Below are 20,145 nucleotides of genomic sequence, written 5' to 3' on the forward strand. Positions count from 1 at the left end.
GACACTGATGGTTGAGAGACCCCTGTTGACTTCGGATATTGACGACGAATCCGTAGATCAGACTAACTACAGATCAATGATCGGATCGTTGATGTATCTAACCGCAAGTAGGCCAGATATTATGTTTGCGGTTTGTCAATGCGCACGATATCAGGCTAATCCTAAACTTTCACATCTTATTGTTGTCAAAAGAATTTTTCAGTATCTCAAAGGCAGCCCAAAATTGGGTCTTTGGTATCCAAAAAATTCTGAATTTGATTTATATGCTTTTGCTGACAGTATTTACGGAGGCTGTGAGCTTAACAGGAAATCAACCTCTGGTGGGTGTCAATTTCTTGGTGACCGGCTGGTGTCATGGCAGTGCAAGAAACAGCACACAGTCTCAACCTCAACAGCAGAAGCGGAATATGTCGTTGCTTCTGCTTGTTGTTCTCAAGTTATCTGGATACAACATCAGCTCATGGATTACGGTTTGAATTTTCTAGAAACCCCTATTTTTTGCGATAATGAGGCTGCAATTCAAATTGCTAAAAATCCTGTCCAACACTCGCTCATTCGATTGGAACAAGTTCCCACTGCTAAGAATGTGGTGGACTTGTTCACAAAACCGTTTAACAAAGCTTGATTCGATGTGCTTGTCGGATTTTTGAAAATGATACGCTTTGAGGACTAATTTTTGTTTTAGGATAGTTTAAAATTTGCGCATTTTATTTTCATTCTCACCCATGCACAAATTTAGGGGGAGAAATAAACAAAAACCAAACAAAAATCAGAAATTTTGAAAAATAAAAAAAATAGTGTTATTTCTGTTTTATTTTTGTCAAGAAAAATATGAAAATTCCAAAAAAATATGTTTTTTTAATGAAGTTTGTTTGCAGGTGATGTGTTGGGAAGTGATATATTCATGTGATAACAGGCAATTTGAATCCGTGTAACGTACCAAAGTTGAATTGTCTAGGCTCTGTGTTCGATGCGCTGGTAGGCACGAGAGATTTAAATGGACTTGACTAGGCACAAATGAACTTAAGGAATCTAAAGACTTGAGAAATTCTGACCTAGATAGATCCGTTTAGCCTGACAATACGACGCTCGGATAGGTTGAGCAGGGAGATATACATAGGAATCTGCAGATACACTGAATGTTATATATCTAGAACTGTGGATTAACTTCTCCTCGATGTGTGGACTCTGTCCTTAATTCCGGTATTGACGGGGTGACCGGGGAATTCCGATAAATTAGGTCTGTAGAAGGTTATTCTCTTGCTTTCTTCCTGTCAGTCATATGTTGCCTCCTCTGTGTGATCGAAAGATCCGACCTGGACTGCAACATATGCAATTCTATCTCTCTGCATCTCCTTCTACGCAATTCTTTCTACCTGTTAGCCATATGCTGTCTCCTTTGCGTGATTAACAATTCGACCTGGAACAAAGCATATGCACCATTCTACTTCTCAATCCCTCTAAACTCTAGTTAGTCACATGTTTCACCCTTTGTGTGATTGGAAGAGATCCGACCTGGGTGTACAGCATATGCATTCTAAATCTGTCTTCTCCCTTAATAATTGTCTGCTCACCTGAAGTAAAGAGTATCTCGGAAGTCCTTGATTATTGGGGCATGTCAGGAAAAGGGAAACATGTTCTAGTACATCTAAAACTGAACAATTAATAGGTTATATGTAGACCTCGCTGCTCAATTTAGGTGGAAAACAATATCCTTGGTCGTCGTCATATAAATGGTCCTTAGGAATTTTATCTAGGAACATAAGGTCTAAATGTCTTGTCACTTGTAGCATGTCCTAAATTTTGTCAAAATCTTTCGTGTTTAAGTGGACCACAATACTAGCGATTGACCAGATCTATTCATGAAGGGAGATGTACCGACAAATGGATAAAGGCTGTCTAATAACTTTGATCCCAAACACACAAAATTATTATCTGCTCTGGTGAAAATGGAAATTAGAATTAATTCATCTTTATTTTATTTTTATTTTTTCTTTTATTTTAATTTTATTTTAATTTTTATTTTTATTTTAGTCCTTGAAATGTATTTTTTTTAATTAGTTGTGTCATTGGCTTGGAATTAAAACTATTTGGGTTGCAGCCCATTAAAGAATGGACCGGGTATGGGTCATGGGTCAAGGTATATAAGGTAGAGTGCCCGGCCAAATCACTTCTTCCCCTCTATCTGAGTACGGCCGTACACGCCTCACAGAACTCTCTCTCTAATCAGCTCTTCGAATCATCACTTTTTCTGAAATTGTTTGTTGCTCCGTGTAGGTATCATCCAATCGACTTCAAAAATGCTAATCTCGAACAAAACCGACCATAAATCGAGGGTCAATTGAAGAAAGTCAGCATTTTGGCACTGTTGAAGGTGTACGGTCGTAGACCCGTGTACGGCCGTAGACCCCGTGTGCGGCCGTAGACCCCAAATTTGCCCTAAAATGCAATTTTGTTTAACTCAAAAATTAAAAGCTTAATCAACTGTTAAACGAAAAAAAACTTGATGTTTATTGTTTAAAATTTGTGTTTTTTTCACTTAGCTTGGTTTGTGCAGAAAAAAATGGCTGGACTTAAGTTTGCTGATACTCATAACTTGGCCATCTTCTTGGTTGATCCTCTAGAAGCTCACTCTGAATTCAAATCCATGGTCCATGGATTGAGAAAATGCTGTCTGTCTACTGCTCTTACTACCAGTCCTGTTATTTATCAGCAATTGATAAAGGAATTCTGGATCAATGCAGTTGTACGTAAAGATGAGAAGGAAACAAAGTCCCTTGAAGCAACTATCAAAGGAAAGAAGATCTTGGTGACTGAGCAGATCCTTCGTGAGGCATTGCAAATTAATGATTAGCCAGAATTTCCAACAGAGATTGATGTGGATCAGACTCAAGAAATTATTGATCAAATGGGATATGAAGGGGTGTTTCCTCCAACTCTTAAAAAATTGTTGCCTCCGTATTGGAGATTCTTAGCTCACGTATTTGTGAGTTGTATTTTTGGTCGAAAATCAGGAGCTGATGAAATTTCCTTACTCAACACTGGTGCAATCGCAGCTCTTGCTTCGGGCATGGATTTCAACTACTCAAAGTTCATATTGAATGAGATGATTGGAAACATTGAAGGAAAGACAAGGGATAAGTTTCTTATGTATCCAAGGTTTCTTCAATTAATCTTTTACTTTAAACACCCAGAGATTGAGAGAAGAGGAGAAACTTTGGACCTCAAGTCCATCGGTTCTAGCGCTTTTGGTCTTATGAAACAGAACCGGAAGGGAAAATTCGTGTTTGAAGGAAAGTATCCATTGGTGAAGTTTGGTAATTTTGCTGAATTAATTGATGGCTCCAGTTTTGACGATTTCTCAAGCCCTACAGAGACTGAGGAAATTCTCATCTCTGCCTCAGAGCATGAACATGAGGAGGACAGAGCTCCTCCAGTCGCAATCGTGGCTGAGGAACATGAGTTGACATCTGTGCAAGTTCAAAGCGATTTCAGTGAAAGTATGATGGAAGATGTTTCTTTGAATGATGATGAGGATGATTCTTTTAATGATATTGATCCCTCAGGTTTTGATAAGGACGACATTCCTTTAAAATTTGGCAATGAGGGTCCCCTAACAGATGAAGACCTCGACATTTTCTTTGACAATATCAATGATGTTCCTCAACAAGCAACGGAGATAAGGGATCCTGAAGATGTTCAAGAAACTATGCCTCCTACCTCAAAGCAGATGGCTGTTACCTCAAGTCATATGGATACAACTTCAGGGATTCCTCCACTTGATGGTGCTATTCCAACTACAGTGCCATCTGTGAGTGATATTCTAACAACTCAAACCTCCCAACCTTCGTTAAAAAGGAGAAGAAATGACCCAAGGCCGGGAGTACTGAGTCTGGAACAAGCCCCACCAACTCAATCAACTACAACAACAACTGCTGCTGCATCACACATGCCAACCCAAGAAGGACCAAGCTCGGTAGATCAAACTGGAGGCGCATCAGCTGCTCAGGGATCATATCCTCCAAGGCATTCGCATGATGCTGCCTCTGAGAGACTTGCGATGTACTTGGCACAGCAACAAAGTTCAGTGCCTCCCTCTCATGCAAAAGGAATATCTATTGAGGAAGGCCATTCAAGGGATGATGATCCTTTAGTGTCCAAGCTTAGAGAGGAAATCGGTGTTCTCAACCAGCAAAACATAGAGAAAGACCTCCTAATTAGACAACATGACATTCGAATAGCTGAGCTTGAAGTAGATGTTGCTCAGAAGTCGGAGCAAATTTCAGACCTGCAAACACATCTTGGATCTCTAAGTGCATGTTACTATGATTTGAAAAGAAAATTGGCAGAGGAACTTGGAGACAAGTTCAAATCATCAGTTGAAGAGTACAGAGCTGGCCAGTCTTCTCAAGACCCCCCTACTGACCTGCCCACTGTGAGAAAAACTCAAATCGTTAATCGATTTAAGAAAGAACCAATTCAAGCTCCTAATGTGGTTTCGTTAAAACGTGCCAAATTGGCAGCATCTGCTAAGAAACCAAAACTGTTATTCAAGAAGAGTTCAGATCAAAATGCTCGTGGAGATCAACCCAAAATCACCATAACTGATCTTGAAAAGAAACAATTTGGTCACAAGTATGGTAATAGATCAGGAATTGTATCATGGGGCTTTCATGACAGATTAAATATGTGGATTGTGAAACGTAAAAGTTCAAACGTGGAGTATTACAAGGACTTTCATGATTTCAACTCATGGACAAGGGTTGATTTCTCTAAACTTGCTAATGCTCCCTTCATCAATCCCTCCAATGATCCACGAGCAACTCATTTCAAACTTTTCCTGGAAAATCAAGTAATGAAAGGATTTACTGAAATGAAGACGGCTGGGTCTATCATCAGAACACACCGTGATGTGCAGGATCCAAGTACTAACAAGCCTTTCAAGACGGTGTTGTGGCCACCTACCAACCAAGTGAGACAGATTCCAGTGTTACATCATTTTTGCGATGGTTCTCTGAAAAATATGCTCTACTGGGTTTATGATGAATCCACAGCTTCTGCTGTCATCAAATTTCCAGATGGTTGCTTTCGCGTTGACAAGGGATGTCTGCTTCAATTTGGAAGGTGGGATATTCACCAGCTGGCTCAACATCAAATCAAGGTAGCTGAAGAGATTTTTGAGAATGCAGCTAAAGAATACACTGCAATGGTTGCAGAGATTATCCAGAAGGAGATGTGGTTCGGTGCCATGGGGGGGGTCAGATGTGCTTGTTATTGAAAAAGACTGAGTCAATGCTAGCCTCAAACCAAGGGGGAGATTGAAAGGTCTTGTCTTTGTGGTTTGGGCTAGGCAATCATATGTATAGGTCTTAGTGGGTTAATACGGTCAGGGTTGTTTGTACGGTCAGAGTTGTGTGTTCGGTCAAGACTGTGTGTACGGCCGTACACAGGTTTACGGCCGTAAACCCATGTACGGCCAACTATCCCCTATATATAGGGCTTGTCAGTGTCTGTCAGCTGTTGACGTATGTGTGTTTAATCAAGGTGTACCAGACGGTTTACGGCCCTGCTATAAAATCGTGTGCATTGCTTGAGTAAATTTCTTTCTTCTACTCTATTCTTGATTATAATTATTTGATCACTGGTTGGTTCCTGGATTTGAGTCCTTACAAAATGGATGATTTCTATTGATTAATTTTTTGTGGATAAAAGAGTGATAAATTTTATGGTTGTTTCTTAAGTGTGCAGGAGGTAGAAAGTCTTTAGTTCACTAGTTGCAACATGGATTGAAAGAAGTATTTTTATTTGGCTGTTGTATGATCTTTATGTTTCCATGGATTGAAAGAAGTGAATTTGGAAGAATTTATGTTTAATTTGGTTATATTGTATGATTTTTATGTTACAATGGATTAAAAGAAGTGAATTTGAAAGAATTTATGTTTAATTTGGTTATATTGTATGATCACTTGATTTATGTTAGAAATTGATTAGGTTATTTTATAAACAGACACTTGAATTCAATAAAAAAATAAAACAGATGGGGAAATGGTCATTTTTATAGTTCAACACAACAATTCAGATGTCTCAACCAAACAGCATGTTAAACATTCAACTCTTAAAAATTCAAACCCTCTTAGAAATTCAGATCTCTTAAAAATTCAGATCTTGCTAAACAACCCTAAGCTCCAAAAACAGCCTTAACTCCTAATCACCAACCAAAAGAACCAAAAATGACCAAAAGATGCCAAGGAGTAGATCTATGAAATGAAATATGAAGGTTTGGACTTTATACCTCACAAGCCACCAAAAGAAGATGATAAAGCTGAATCTCAAAGCCCTGCTACAAAGAATAAGTCTTCAAGCTTCTTCTTCTCTTACACAAACCACCACAAACACTCCTCCAAGCTCCAAAACTCACTCAAGGAACTCTAGGGTTATGAATATAGGCTAAAGGTGATGGAGGCTGACCTAAAATGTCCAGAGGAAGGATATAATGTTGCTTATATAGTAGTAAAACCCCAAAATTAGGGTTTGATGCCGAAGGGAGTACGCCCCGCGTACCCCTTAGTATGCTTGGCGTACTCAAGGAGAACCCGAGACCAAGCCACTCAGTACGCCTTGTATACACGACTAGTATGCCCCGCGTACTAGATGACCATCCACAACACTTATCTTCATTTAGCCACAACTCATTCGTTCTAAATCCGTTTCGGATGAACTTTATATCCACGGAAAGGTGATGAGAAGCCCTACACTTCTATCAACTCACCCTCGCCTAAGAACTTCCCGAACAAAAACCCAAAATTCATATAGGACTGAGTTATCAAATTACGATTATACTATTGGGCTCTGAAACACAAATGAACACTCGGATTACTTAATCTATAACCCCCCCCCCCATCCAAAAAGGGCCAAACTGTAACGTCCCAAAAATAATACCATAAAATTTTCGTTTTTAATAAATAAATAAATAAATCGTTAATACATATCATTTCCATAAAACCATGGTAATCAAGATTTAGCAAAACATCATCGAATCAGAGTAAATCACAGAATGCGGAAACATGTGGTGTGTGCCCTGCAACCATCCCGAGCTCTTCCGTTTGAAAACCGAAGTACCTAAAACATAAACTTAAAACCGTAAGCACAAGGCTTAGTGAGTTCCCCAAGATACCGCATACAATACATAACTTATCACATAATGGGCCCCGCCCACTAAGATACGGGCCCCGCCCACACTCGCATAACAGGCCCCGCCCACTGAGATACGGGTTCCGCCCACACTCGCATAGCGGGCCCCACCCAATGAGATATGGGCCCCACTCACACTCGCATAACGGGCACCGCCCATTGAGATATGGGCCCCGCCCACACTCACAAAACATCCCCCGCCCACTAAGCATATAACCATATAATCATATAACATTCAAACACATGCAAAAATCACAAAGATAGTAGCATACTGCACAATCATCGGGCCCAGCCCACATACAAATCATATATGTATAACCTGATTCTAGCATACAGAATAACCATCAGGCCCGCACAATAAGCATACAAACACATACACATGCAAGAGTCACGTAGACATCTAGCACTCTACATAGAAACCATTGACCGGCATTGGTGCCTTCGACCCGCTAAACATAGTGAGGAAACTCACCTCGTACTTCCGGATCTCACAGAAAGAACCTCTGGCTGCTGGCTCACAAGAATCCCCGCGCTATCAATCACAAGTTAAACATCCATCAATAATCGGATCCGACCCACACTAAGTGTCCAACCTAGGGTAAAAGGCCTTTTTACCCTCTTTATAACTTGGCCCCAAAGCCAAGGCCCGAACCAACAATCCAAAAATCCCAAAACATCCCAAGGTCAACCCTGATCAAACTTCTGGTCAAAATCAAATTCAACAGTCCATGTTGACCAAACACGTCGTGTTAACTTGCAAACACGCCGTGTTTCGCCATCATCCAAATAATCGGGAAAACCCCAACCAACACGCCGTGTTGACTTGTAAACACGCCGTGTTTCCACAACTTAATACATTAAGTTGTTTTCTCCGATACCAAGATCTCCAAAGCTCCGATCTAGTCCATAATGTGGTCCAGAAGGATAAAATTTCCAACTTTATCCATTGGGACTACTCAAAAGGCTCAAAACTCAATCCATAAAGCTTAATAATGTAAGGGCTTAACCAATAAGCACTTAATCCATAAAGACATATCCCCAAAACATAGATCTGACTTCCTTGAGCTGGAAAACCACGTAAAGTTGCCAACTTTACGTTCATGCATGTCTAAATGAATCTCTTAAGCTTAAAAAGGACTTAATACATGACTTAACGCATGCATGTAACCAATTATCTCATAAAGCTTGCACCTTTATGCTCAAGGAGTCCAATACAAACTCATATCTGGAATGACAAGCCCTTAAACGACTTCACTCTCTTATCAACCCAAAAAAGGACCAAAAACACAACAAAGCACAATATGAAGAGATTTGAACATCTATCAGTCAAGGTTCAAACTTGATACCTTAGAACGCTTGCACAAAAGAAGATGATTCTGGGTCCAAAACCTTTCCACCAAGCAAGACAACTTCAAGATCTCCTCTTCCTTCACAAAGACCAAAAATTAGTACCCATAACTTCTTACTAGCTCAAGAACACCACCAACGGACTTAAAGATTGATTTTAGGGTTTTAGTGGCAATGGGGCTGGTAAGGAGGCCAACCATGATGACTTAAGGCCTTTAAATAGGGTGCAACACCCTAAAAATTCGGGTTTTCTCCACCAGCCGCCAACACGCCATGTAATGGAATAAACACGCCGTGTTGGCCTTAATGAAAGTTGTGTTCTTTAAATCTAGACACGCCGTGTTGGTTCCTCCAACACGTTGTGTCCAACCCTCAAAAGGGGATTTATTCCCAACAATTATTCCTTGAGATTTCGGGTGTTATAACTCTCCCCCACTTAAATTAGATTTCATCCTTAAAATCGTTCCTCACCATCCCAGGCACGCCAGACAGCCAGAAGAATGCAACCACAACCCCAAGCATATAATGACCTTCCTAGGGCTACCGAGCCCGACCTTAGTAGAACTCTCCAACCCGATGATGAACGAATCCTTAATCAATCGCAGAAAACCATTTCTACCTTACCTGAAACCCGTAATCTGAAATCTCGAATTGGTCTGACTCCCTGACAGACTGCCCACTGAATCACTACCATACCAAAACCTTATCGAATTCCATACCAACAAAACACTTCCAATCCTTGATTATCTTGATGCCTCCATTGGAAACAAAATCACTAGTCATTTACTGTAGTAGAACACTTATACTTGACAGAAGACTCATATCATCCTTCGAGTAGAAGACTCATCCTTGCATCGGTTAGACTCAGACGACAGCTGCGCAACAGGGTCAAATCATTTACTCTGAGATTATTTAATCCAAACTGCAAGTGACCTACGCATCCTCTGAATGATAAACGACTCCACACATGAGTCCCAAATCACTAACACTGCCTCAACTTATCTCGATGCCCCTAGCGTATTTCCAAAAGCAGCCGAGACCTCCCTGGTCCCAACTTGTTTGCCACTAACTGAAACACCAGATTCCCCCCGGTTGCTGAGTCAAAAGACACACAGTTGCCCCATGCGACTTCCGAATGAAAGCCTCATCTGGCAATAATTTCCCAAGCTATCTCGCTACTTATGGCTCCAACCGATCATAAAATCCCGAAAAACATGGCGCCACCAAATCCAATGCTAAAAGCGAATGCTACAAGATCGATTGTAGTCTTATATCACAACCGGCCTCCAACGACCTACCACTTCCTGATTCCATGCATGTTGTGGTCTTCCCACAGCCTTACGAACTAACCCACCCTCGTCTAATCCATCTGAAGAAATCCATGACCAATAATATAACAAAATCCATCTGAAATTACGAAACGCCATACTTTTCTGACCCCCACACAGATAGAACCACACCAAAACACAAGATCCTGATCTGCCAACAAAATTGAAACCATCCCATAACCCTGAACCCTTCCATTCATATTCCTTAAATCATATCCTACAAAAGAGAAGGCCTTGCACAAAAACACCCATGATTTCCTACGCAAGTTCCAACCAAGAACCATCTCGGTACCCAACTTATAACCCGAGATCAAAGGATTTACACTTGCATTTCAACCGAAACTTTCTAATTAACAGCAACCCCTCACTAATCCGGGGTATAGAGATTCCCAAGCCATCTCTGAGACTACCAGTCTCGCACCTGGTCCAGCCACCAGGTTCCCAAGAGTCCAAATGACAAGGCTACCCAGCCCAAACATCCCTATGCACCACTTACTGACCACACACTCAATCCTAAAACCCAAGATCCAATACCTTGACCCAACGGTCTCTACCAGGTCCCACCTGCATTTCCATAATCACACGGGCCTTGCCCACGGGTCCCACCCAAACCATACCACGGAGCGACCCCGCCCATGGTTCCCACCCATCTACAGCTATACAGGCCCGAATCCGGCCCGGACCCCAATGGTCCTCAACCTAAACCAGAGAAATACTCCTCGACAATCCTGACCGGCGTGCCCAAGGCATGAACTAATTCCTCTTTTACGCTCATGAACACTTGAAACGATAGCCTACCTCGAACTGGTGAATGCTATGACCCCATCGCAGTCTTACAACACTTCCAACCAACCATGGTTACCACCCCTGGTTTCACCACACCCAAACCATCTCAACCCCAGTTGTCCTGAATCAAACCCGCATTCGACTGAAATCAATCAGGTGTTCGGGTCATGCTTTAAACCCCAAAGCCTTCATCAGACAAGAACAGGCAACGAGGCTCTAACACAACTCTCAACCTAGATCCATTCACAAACTTTCTATGCATAACAAGAAGACGCCGACCAGCTGCTGGAAGTTCTCTGCACTCCCACTTACACAACCTCAATCTAAACGACCACTTGGGTCGTCTCTCTTCCTGAACAGGATGCAAAACTTGTCCTAGTTCCACACCCAATCCAACTCCCAGAAAATCCTGATCGATTCTCCCCCACTTGGATTCGACGAAGCTCTCTCATCCCATAAGTCCGATGAATTCCCAACCCATCAAACCTCATATAGTGTGAACCGCTTATGACATGCGCTAATCAATACTAGCGTTCCATTGCTAGCCAAAGTCAATGATCGTTTAACTTCTGAAATCCGGAAGAATACTCTTGAGATCTTAACCAGTCTGACACTCTAGTTCAGCTCTCATGATACCATACTAATTCCTTGAGTTCCTAAGCTAGAGACTAGAAACCATAACCCTTACCCTGAATGATGAATCTTCACCCCAACTTCCATTCTCAAAGAACCACTGAACTCTAACCAAATACAACCCATGCGAATATACAACTCCCCTGACACTTCCAATAAACAAACAACTCATGCCACTGACACCGCTATCTTCCTGCTATCGCTCCTCTCCTAGCAACGATAGTGCTTGAACCCAAAACTTCTTCCATAGGCGATCGCCGATGATACCAGAACAGATGATAAAACCACTGAACTCTGACTTCAATGGAGAACTAACCTACTAACCCTGACTAAAGATCCTCCAAACAATACCCCTGAATTGTTCCCGACAAAACTCAGAACAACAACTGAACACGCTGAAACCCACTCCACAAGATACGACCCACAACTGATTCATTGAAGACTTTTGGCATGCGGAACGACATATCACAATCCTTGATCACCCAAACAATAGAAGAGAACCAACCCGAGATATAACTTACACAAATCCAAGCAAAATTCCAACACAATACATATTCCTGATAACAACCCAGAAGAAAACAGAAGATACATACCTGCAAAAGCATCTGAAGGAAATCTTGACCTCCTCCTCCTGAATTACCCCGACCATCCTGAGGACATGGTACAAAACTCCTTTCTTATCCCAAATGACAAGAACAAACAATAGGATCATCCTTCCTGAAGGATTCTAGGGATCCACAAGCCTTGGGCTCCAGATGGGCCCCCAACTGCCCTACCACAATCCCGGCCCGAAAGGCCCCGAAATGACCATCAAATAGATCCAAAAATCCCTTCATTGGCTGAAATCAAGACCACCGAGGTCTATTCCAAAACACTACGACTAATCTCCGATAAGATGAACTCCCACGACCGCGCATCGATCAGCTCAGTACCTAATCCTGAGTTGGAACCAGAATATTAACCTCATTCCTGAGTACTCAATACCATTCCGAAACAACATGCAAACGGTCCGAATATACCCAAGAATCCTCATCCCACATGCTTCCTATATTCTCCAAGACTCTCCTCGATTCGAGTATGGTTCTTGTGCTTCCAGTAGTATGGGCCCAATACTACCTTCCACAACTATCCATACTTTCCTCAAGAATCCTCCCGAATCCTCTAAGTCACCTTCTCCAATCCATACACCAACACTCGCTAAACGGCACATCATATCCCACTAACGCAATCCCTAGGCTTTCCTAGGTTTCCGACCTCACCCTGCCATCAGCTGATGAAGAACTTCCCATGGTTCCAGTCACCCACCTCATGAATACAATCACATGCAACAAAGCTTAGATAATCCTTCGAGTAACAGAGTCATCCCTACAACGGTTGGACTCAGACAAGAGCTGCGCAATATGGTCAAATCCATCACTCTAAGATTATTCAACCTTTGTCACATGTGACTTGACATATTCATTTAGTAGCTAATTCCCATCACCTAAGAGTTCCACAAAGCAGAAAGCAAGCAACATTCATTCATCAGCACTCCAATCCATAGAATAATCACGAACATCCAATCCCACATACTACAACCCATACTAGGAGCTCGCACTCTCGCTAATGATTGCCTTACACATACAACCCATACTAGGAGCTCCCACTCCCACTCCTTCGTTCTAAATTCGTTTCCAACGATCTTTATATCCACAGAAAGGTGACGAGAAGCCCTACATTTCTATCAGATCACCTCGCCTAAGAACTTCTCGAAAAAAACCCAAAATTCATATAAGACCGAGTTATCAAATTACGATTATACCCTTGGGCTCCAAAAACCAAACGAACACTTGGATTACTTAATCTATAACTCCCCCATCCAAAAGGGCCAAAACTGTAACGTCCCAAAAATAATACCATAAAATTTTCGTCTTTAATAAATAAATAAATAAATTGTTAATACATATCATTTCCATAAAACCATTTTAATCAAGATTTAGCAAAACATCATCGAATCAGAGTAAATCACAGAATGCGGAAACATGTGTTGTGTGCCCTGTAACCATCCCGAGCTCTTCCATTTGAAAACCGAAGTACCTGAAACATAAATTGAAAACTGTAAGTACAAGGCTTAATGAGTTCCCCAAGATATCACATACAATACATAACTTATCACATAACAGGCCCCGCCCACACTCGCATAACGGGCCCCACCCACTGAGATACGGGCCCCACCCATACTCGCATAACATGCCCCACTCACTGAGAATATAACCATATAATCATATAACATTGAAACACATGCGAAAATCACAACGATAGTAGCATACTACACAATCATCGGGCCCCGCCCACATACAAATCATATATGGATAACCTGATTCTAGCATACAAAATAACCATCGGGCCCCGCCCAGTAAGCATACAAACACATAAACATGCAAGAGTCACACAAACATCTAGCACTCCACATTGCAACCATGGGCCGAGATTGGATCCTTCGACCCGCTAAACATAGTAAGGAAACTCACCTCGTACTGCCGGATCTCATAGAAAGAACCTTTGGCTGTTGGCTCGCAAGAATCACCGTGCTATCAATCACAAGTTAAACATCCATAAATAATCGGATCTGACCCAAACTAAGTGTCTAAACTAGGGTAAAAGGCCTTTTACCCTCTTTATAACTTGGCCCCAAAGCCAAGGCCCAAACCAACCATCCAAAAGGCCCAAAACATCCCAAGGTCAACCCGATCAAACTTTTGTTCAAAATCAAAGTCAACAGTCCATGTTGAGCAAACACACCATGTTTCGCCATCATCTAAATAAACCTTGCACCTTTATGCTCAAGGAGACCAATACAAACTCAGATCTGGAATGACAAGCCCTTAAACGGCTTCACTCTCTCATCAACCCAAAAAGGGACCAAAAACACAACAAAGCACAATATGAAGAGAGCTAAACATCTATGAGTCAAGGTTCAAACTTGATACTTTAGAAATCTTGCACAAAAGAAAATGATTTTGGGTCCAAAACCTTTCCACCAAGCAAGACAACTTCAAGATCTCCTCTTCCTTCTCAAAGACCAAAAATGAGCACCCAGAACTTCTTACTAGCTCAAGAACACCACCGATAGACTTAAAGATCGATTTTAGGGTTTTAGTGGAAATGAGGCTGGTAAGGAGGCCAGCCATGAGGACTTAAGGCCTTTAAATAGGGTGTAACACCCTAAAAATTAGGGTTTTCTCAACAAGCCGCCAACACGCCGTGTAATGGCATAAACACACCGTGTTGGCTTTAATGAAAGTCGCGTTCTTCAAATCTAGACACGTCGTGTTGGTTCCTCCAACACACTGTGTCGAACCCTCAAAAGGGGATTTATTCCCAATAATTATTCTTCGAGATTCCGGGTGTTACAAAAACCCTCTTTCCCCAAGACCCTAATCCTTATGATAATTGGGCCACGACCCCGAATAATGAAACGATTTGAAACCGAGTGTTACATTTTGGCTAGTATCACCGAAAGGAAATTCATAGTAATTCTCGAAGTGAGAACTTCAAGAGAAAGAACGCCGGAAACGGAGTCCGTATGAAGAAAATGTGATTTTTATAAAATCATTAAAATTTTCCCTATTAGACCAATATGTGTAAATATAATAACTTGCCAAACCAACCTAAAGGAAAGTTGTAGTACTAGTTGAGACCATCACATAGACATAAAGAGGGTGAATATTGGAGCTCGTATGCAGGAGATATGTCTTTTTACAAAAAAAATTATCGTGTGCACATAAGGCACACCGCACACGACGCACACGTCTGACATCCCGATTCGTCGAGATGTGAGAGACATGGACCACCAGGAAGGTGACACGTGGCAAGTTTTGGACGGGGCTACAAGGCTCGTTCACAACGTGCATATACATTGCACCGCACATACCAACCCAATAAATAGAAGCCTTCACCTCGTCTAAATCCACACGTCAAACTCTTTCCCTTTCTCTCTGAATCGATCCGGAAGTCTCTCCTTCTCCCGAGATGGCTGGAAGTTCCCAATATGATAACTTGAGTCTTTCAAATCACAATGTTATGGTGAGTTTCACGGCCCCATTTTACTGTTTTCAAATGTTTTATGCGGAGGAATACATGCTATACAACTATTTCAATGATTTTACAAAAGATTATTACTTGTAATATATCAATAGTTTTGAAACTGCATGAAAACGTTATGATAATGTTACGCCCGGTAGTTACCCTACCTAAGCTTTAAGAATAATATTATGCCTAGTCGTTATAATGCCTAAGATTATACTAAAAGATTAATTTATTATTAGCAAAGTCCTTTTGGGTTTCCCTCAAAGTCCTTTAGAGAGAGAGACTGATTTGTTAATTTATTATGTGATTAATAAATTAATTAGAAATCAAAATGAATTTATTAATATGTTATGAAAATAATATATTAATCAGAAATTGTATTATTTAATTAATAATTAATCATAAATTAATTAGAATTAATTTTAGGATTAATTGGATTAATTAAAAGTGCAAGGACTGTTTGAGTATTTATTGAAAGTTGAAGCAGCAAGACTCTAGAACCCCATGGGATGGGGTGGACGAAAATTGGCTAGGAATAGCCTAGAATTTTCGTCCATGGGGGTTAGGATGAGGAGATAAGACAACTTCATTATTATATTAATTAATCTAGGCTTTATCCCAAAAACCGTAGCTTTGGCCCCAAGTTTCCTTCAGCTAAATAAATGATGTGTGCTTATTTAGTTATATATTTCATATATTATCTTCATATTTTATGCTACAGTTTGTGTTAATTCTAGAACAAAAGGTACTTAGTATGTTTGGAATATGTTTTGTAGCAGCGAAGACATGCTCGGGACAAAAAGAAAGCATACGAGGAGTTGGAAGCAGGAAAATGATACATTAAGCAAAAAGAAGACAAAGAAGGATGTTGCTGGACAACTTGACCCCTCGTCAGTGTTTTGGCCATATCTCATGACTCGTAACATTGATTGAAGAGATTCAAAATGTTCTGAAAACCAGAAAGAATTTCGGACGACTTTAATGTTTTGATAAAATGTTGATCCCTAACAACCACATCGTGGTGATCACAAACACGCCGTGGTGAATGGAATATTCATGATTCTTGATGATGACTTGGAGAATATGGAATTTTTATGAAGACCACGCCGTGGTGGCCATTTAACACGTCGTGGTGGTCAGATTCTAGGCAAGTATATATATCTGAACATTAGGTCGGATTGGGGGACTTCCAACGGACTTTCTGGAGAAGTATTGCGATAAAAACCCTATGGAAAACCCTTGGAAGAGAAGAAATTGTTTGGATCTCAAGAGTTGAAGAGATCTAGAAGAAAACAACATTGATTCTTTCGGTTTGCTAGTTCTAATCATGTCTAGTATTATTTACATTGATTCTTTGTTTGTTTCTATCTTAGTTATGGGCTAATCACCCTAAACTTCTGTTAGGGATGATGAACCTCGACCCTATGTGTTGATTTTATGCTTCTATGAAAATTTATTTGGCTTTTCTTTTGTTTGATGAATTATAAACCTAGCGTGTTAAAGTTTTAGCTTTTATTGTCTTCCATTCAAGTTAGGTGTAGTAGATGAACATTATTGTTGCATTAACTTGGTTGTAGTTGTTTATGACCATTAAATAATTAGATCTTTTGATCGACCAAATAATAGAGTTAGGTAAATAAAGTTGATATCTTTAACTGTGTTAGAGAGCATTAATTATCCATGTTAAGTGCTTGAATTATTGTCTTGACCACATATTAGTAATTCTCGATTTCACCATTCATAGTCCAATTTATCTTATTATCAGTTGTGTGTTTCGCCTGTGCTTGACCATTGCATGGTAATTCATAAATTTATATGTCTATGTAATTGATCATAATAGCTAGTTAATAAATTGGAGGCCAATATAATTTGTATAGTATAAATCAACCATAGGAGAAAGGGGATTTGGAACTAATGGAAGTGCTTTTTAATCTTGAAGTAAAATTCGTTTTCTTTGCTTGTTTAATCGTTTGATTTATTGTTATTTGATTTAAGTTCTTCTAATCTTGCAAAATCAGTAAAAAAACCTTCAATTTACTTGTTTTATTTAGTTTAGCTACTAGTAGTTATTTTATTAAATAGAATTCCATTCCCTGTGATCGACACCCGACTTGCCAAGCTATTCTATAATCCGACTAGGTACACTTCCTATAGGTGCATAGTTAGTTTAATTAGTTAGGTTTATAAATTAAAAACTAATAGGTACATGTGTGCACATCAATAAACACCTCCCTAGCCTCATTATTTCGTCCACTCCTTTCTCATTAGCCAAGATCAAAATTTTGAGATCCCTTCTTCTCCCTCATCAAGTATCCTAGTGGCTAGGTTTGGGTGTGAACCATTAGAGGCACGATATTTCTAGTGCTAGCTTCCAAGTGATTTCAAGAAGGATTGGTTGATTGTTTACTATAACAATCAAAAAGGTATGTAATTCTTATAATTTCGAAATTACCTAGGGTTATAAGGTTCTTGTTATTCAATAGAATGTTACTTCAATAGAGTTATGACTAGATCTAATATGTTGCATGTACCCTTAAACGTATAAGGATTTATCTGCGTTATTGCATGTAAAATCCATCAGCGCTATCAGAGCGTATGGTTGTCTAACAATTGAATGAACATTGCTTGAACTTGAACATAAACCTAGCTGGAGGATAACCAGAATCGTCATTCTGTTGCGGAACCACACCGTGGTGTTCTTCCGCCACGACGTGAAGATCTTCGGATCTGCGTTTTTCTTTGTTCTGCCACGACGTGGCGAATGTCCGCCACGACGTGATGAACCCTCTGACCATCGAAACTTGTTTTTTTGCTTAATTCCAAATTGATTAGGATAATTGCTTTAGATAATGTTTTTAATTGTGTAAAACTGAATAATTATATTTGTAATCAGATATCCTTATCTTGAATTTGTGAATGATCCTTATGTTTAATTACATTTAATTATTTGATTAATTAAAAGATAAAGATTAAAATCATAATTGGTTTATTTTAAATTATATTATTAATTTCGAAATTTTAAATTAAACCTAGTATTTTAGAAAAGTTTTAAAATACACCTTATACTATATATATAATTAAAAATTTAATATATATTATATGTATAAGACAAAGTCAGTCAAATTGCTAGTACACCTCATTACGAAGTCAAATTGTCAGTCAAATTGCTAGTACACCTCATTCACGAAGACAAAGTCAGACAAAGGGGAGTTTAAGGAAGCGACCTATAAAATGACCACCATTGGGTATACATTCTTACCCACCGCTCTCTTGTATGGTGGAGGGTCGTTAGTCGAACGAATATGATAGGATATAATCTCATTAATAGGTATAATGCTATAAAAGTAACTAAACCTTTTTATAAAATCTCACTCTTAGTTACTTTATGAAAAATGTGAAAGGTATGCTAATCCATAAAATTGCACATTATACTTTATAGTAGTTAATGGAGCTCTCATGGTTAACCGACACATTAATAGTGACTATAAAGAGAAATAATGGGTATCTTGAAAATTATTATTAATTAATGGAGCGTGTGTGGTTAACCAACACATTAATATGAGATGATAAATGACATTGAGAGTGCCAAGCATATTTGTATGGTTATTCACATCTTGTTTGTGATCCTCGGTATCCCAGTCACAAATAGAGGAGCATAATCTGAGATTAAACATGCCATTGATAGATTCAATGAATCTTAAAAGATCTAGGAATTTCATAGTTCAAAATTGGTAAATCGCTTTTACCTATCTTTATAAACTCACAAAAAGATTACAAAATCCCTCTTCTTATTTGTGAATTGTTATTTTGGACCCTAGCATTAATTATTCACTATGGGCTAAAATATTAAGGATTATTTCCATCTAACTAAAACTATTCTTTTTCTCTATAGATGTCTACTCCTGGTACATCACAGTAATATAAATATGCAGAACGATGTGGTGTGTGCACTGTAATCATCCCGGGCTCTTCGCCTTCGAACCAGAAGTACCTTAAAACATGAACGATAAACCGTAAGCAAAAAGCTTAGTGATTTCCCCAAAATGCCACATAGCATACAAATCAAACATATTATGGGCCCTGCCCGTCATCGGGCCCCCCTCGGTAAACAAATCTGTCAGTCATCAAGCCTCGTCTGACATCGGGCCCCACCCGGTATACATAAAAACATATAAACATATAATCATACAAACACATGCAATAATCACAAAGATAAATAGCATACAAGATAGTCATCGGGCCCTCCCGGTAAACATAAACACATAACACATGGAAGAGTCACACAAACAACTAGCATCCTAACATATCGAATCCTGGGCCGACATTGGTGCATTTGACCCGCTAAACACAATGAGGAAACTCACCTCAAGCTGTAGAATCACTCGGATAAAATCTCAGTCTGCCGGTCTAGAAAATCCCCGTGCTAACACCATCAAATAAATATCCAATTAATAATTGGATCATGACCCATAATCAAGAATCTAGGTTATTTGTCCAATATCCAGGGTAAAAGACCATATTACCCTTTTTCTTACTTTGCCCAAAACTAAGGCCTAACTCATTGCTCAAAAGGCCTTAATTCCTTAAAAGGCATCACAAGGCCCGATAATGTCCAACTTCCAAATTTGGCCCAAAAATCATCATGGACGTAATCCCAAGAAAGTCCATAGCCTATCCATGGCCCAAAGTCAGAAGTCCAATGGTTCAACAAGGCTGAAACCCTAAAAGCGCAAAATATGGCCCAAACCTGAGGAAGTCAAACCGAAAGTCAATCTTTTGAGCAAGCGGGGCG

The sequence above is a fragment of the Lactuca virosa genome, chromosome 9, assembly GCF_052849685.1.
Source record: "Lactuca virosa cultivar CGN04683 chromosome 9, Lactuca_virosa_CGN04683_v6, whole genome shotgun sequence".
NCBI classification, from domain to species: domain Eukaryota; kingdom Viridiplantae; phylum Streptophyta; class Magnoliopsida; order Asterales; family Asteraceae; genus Lactuca; species Lactuca virosa.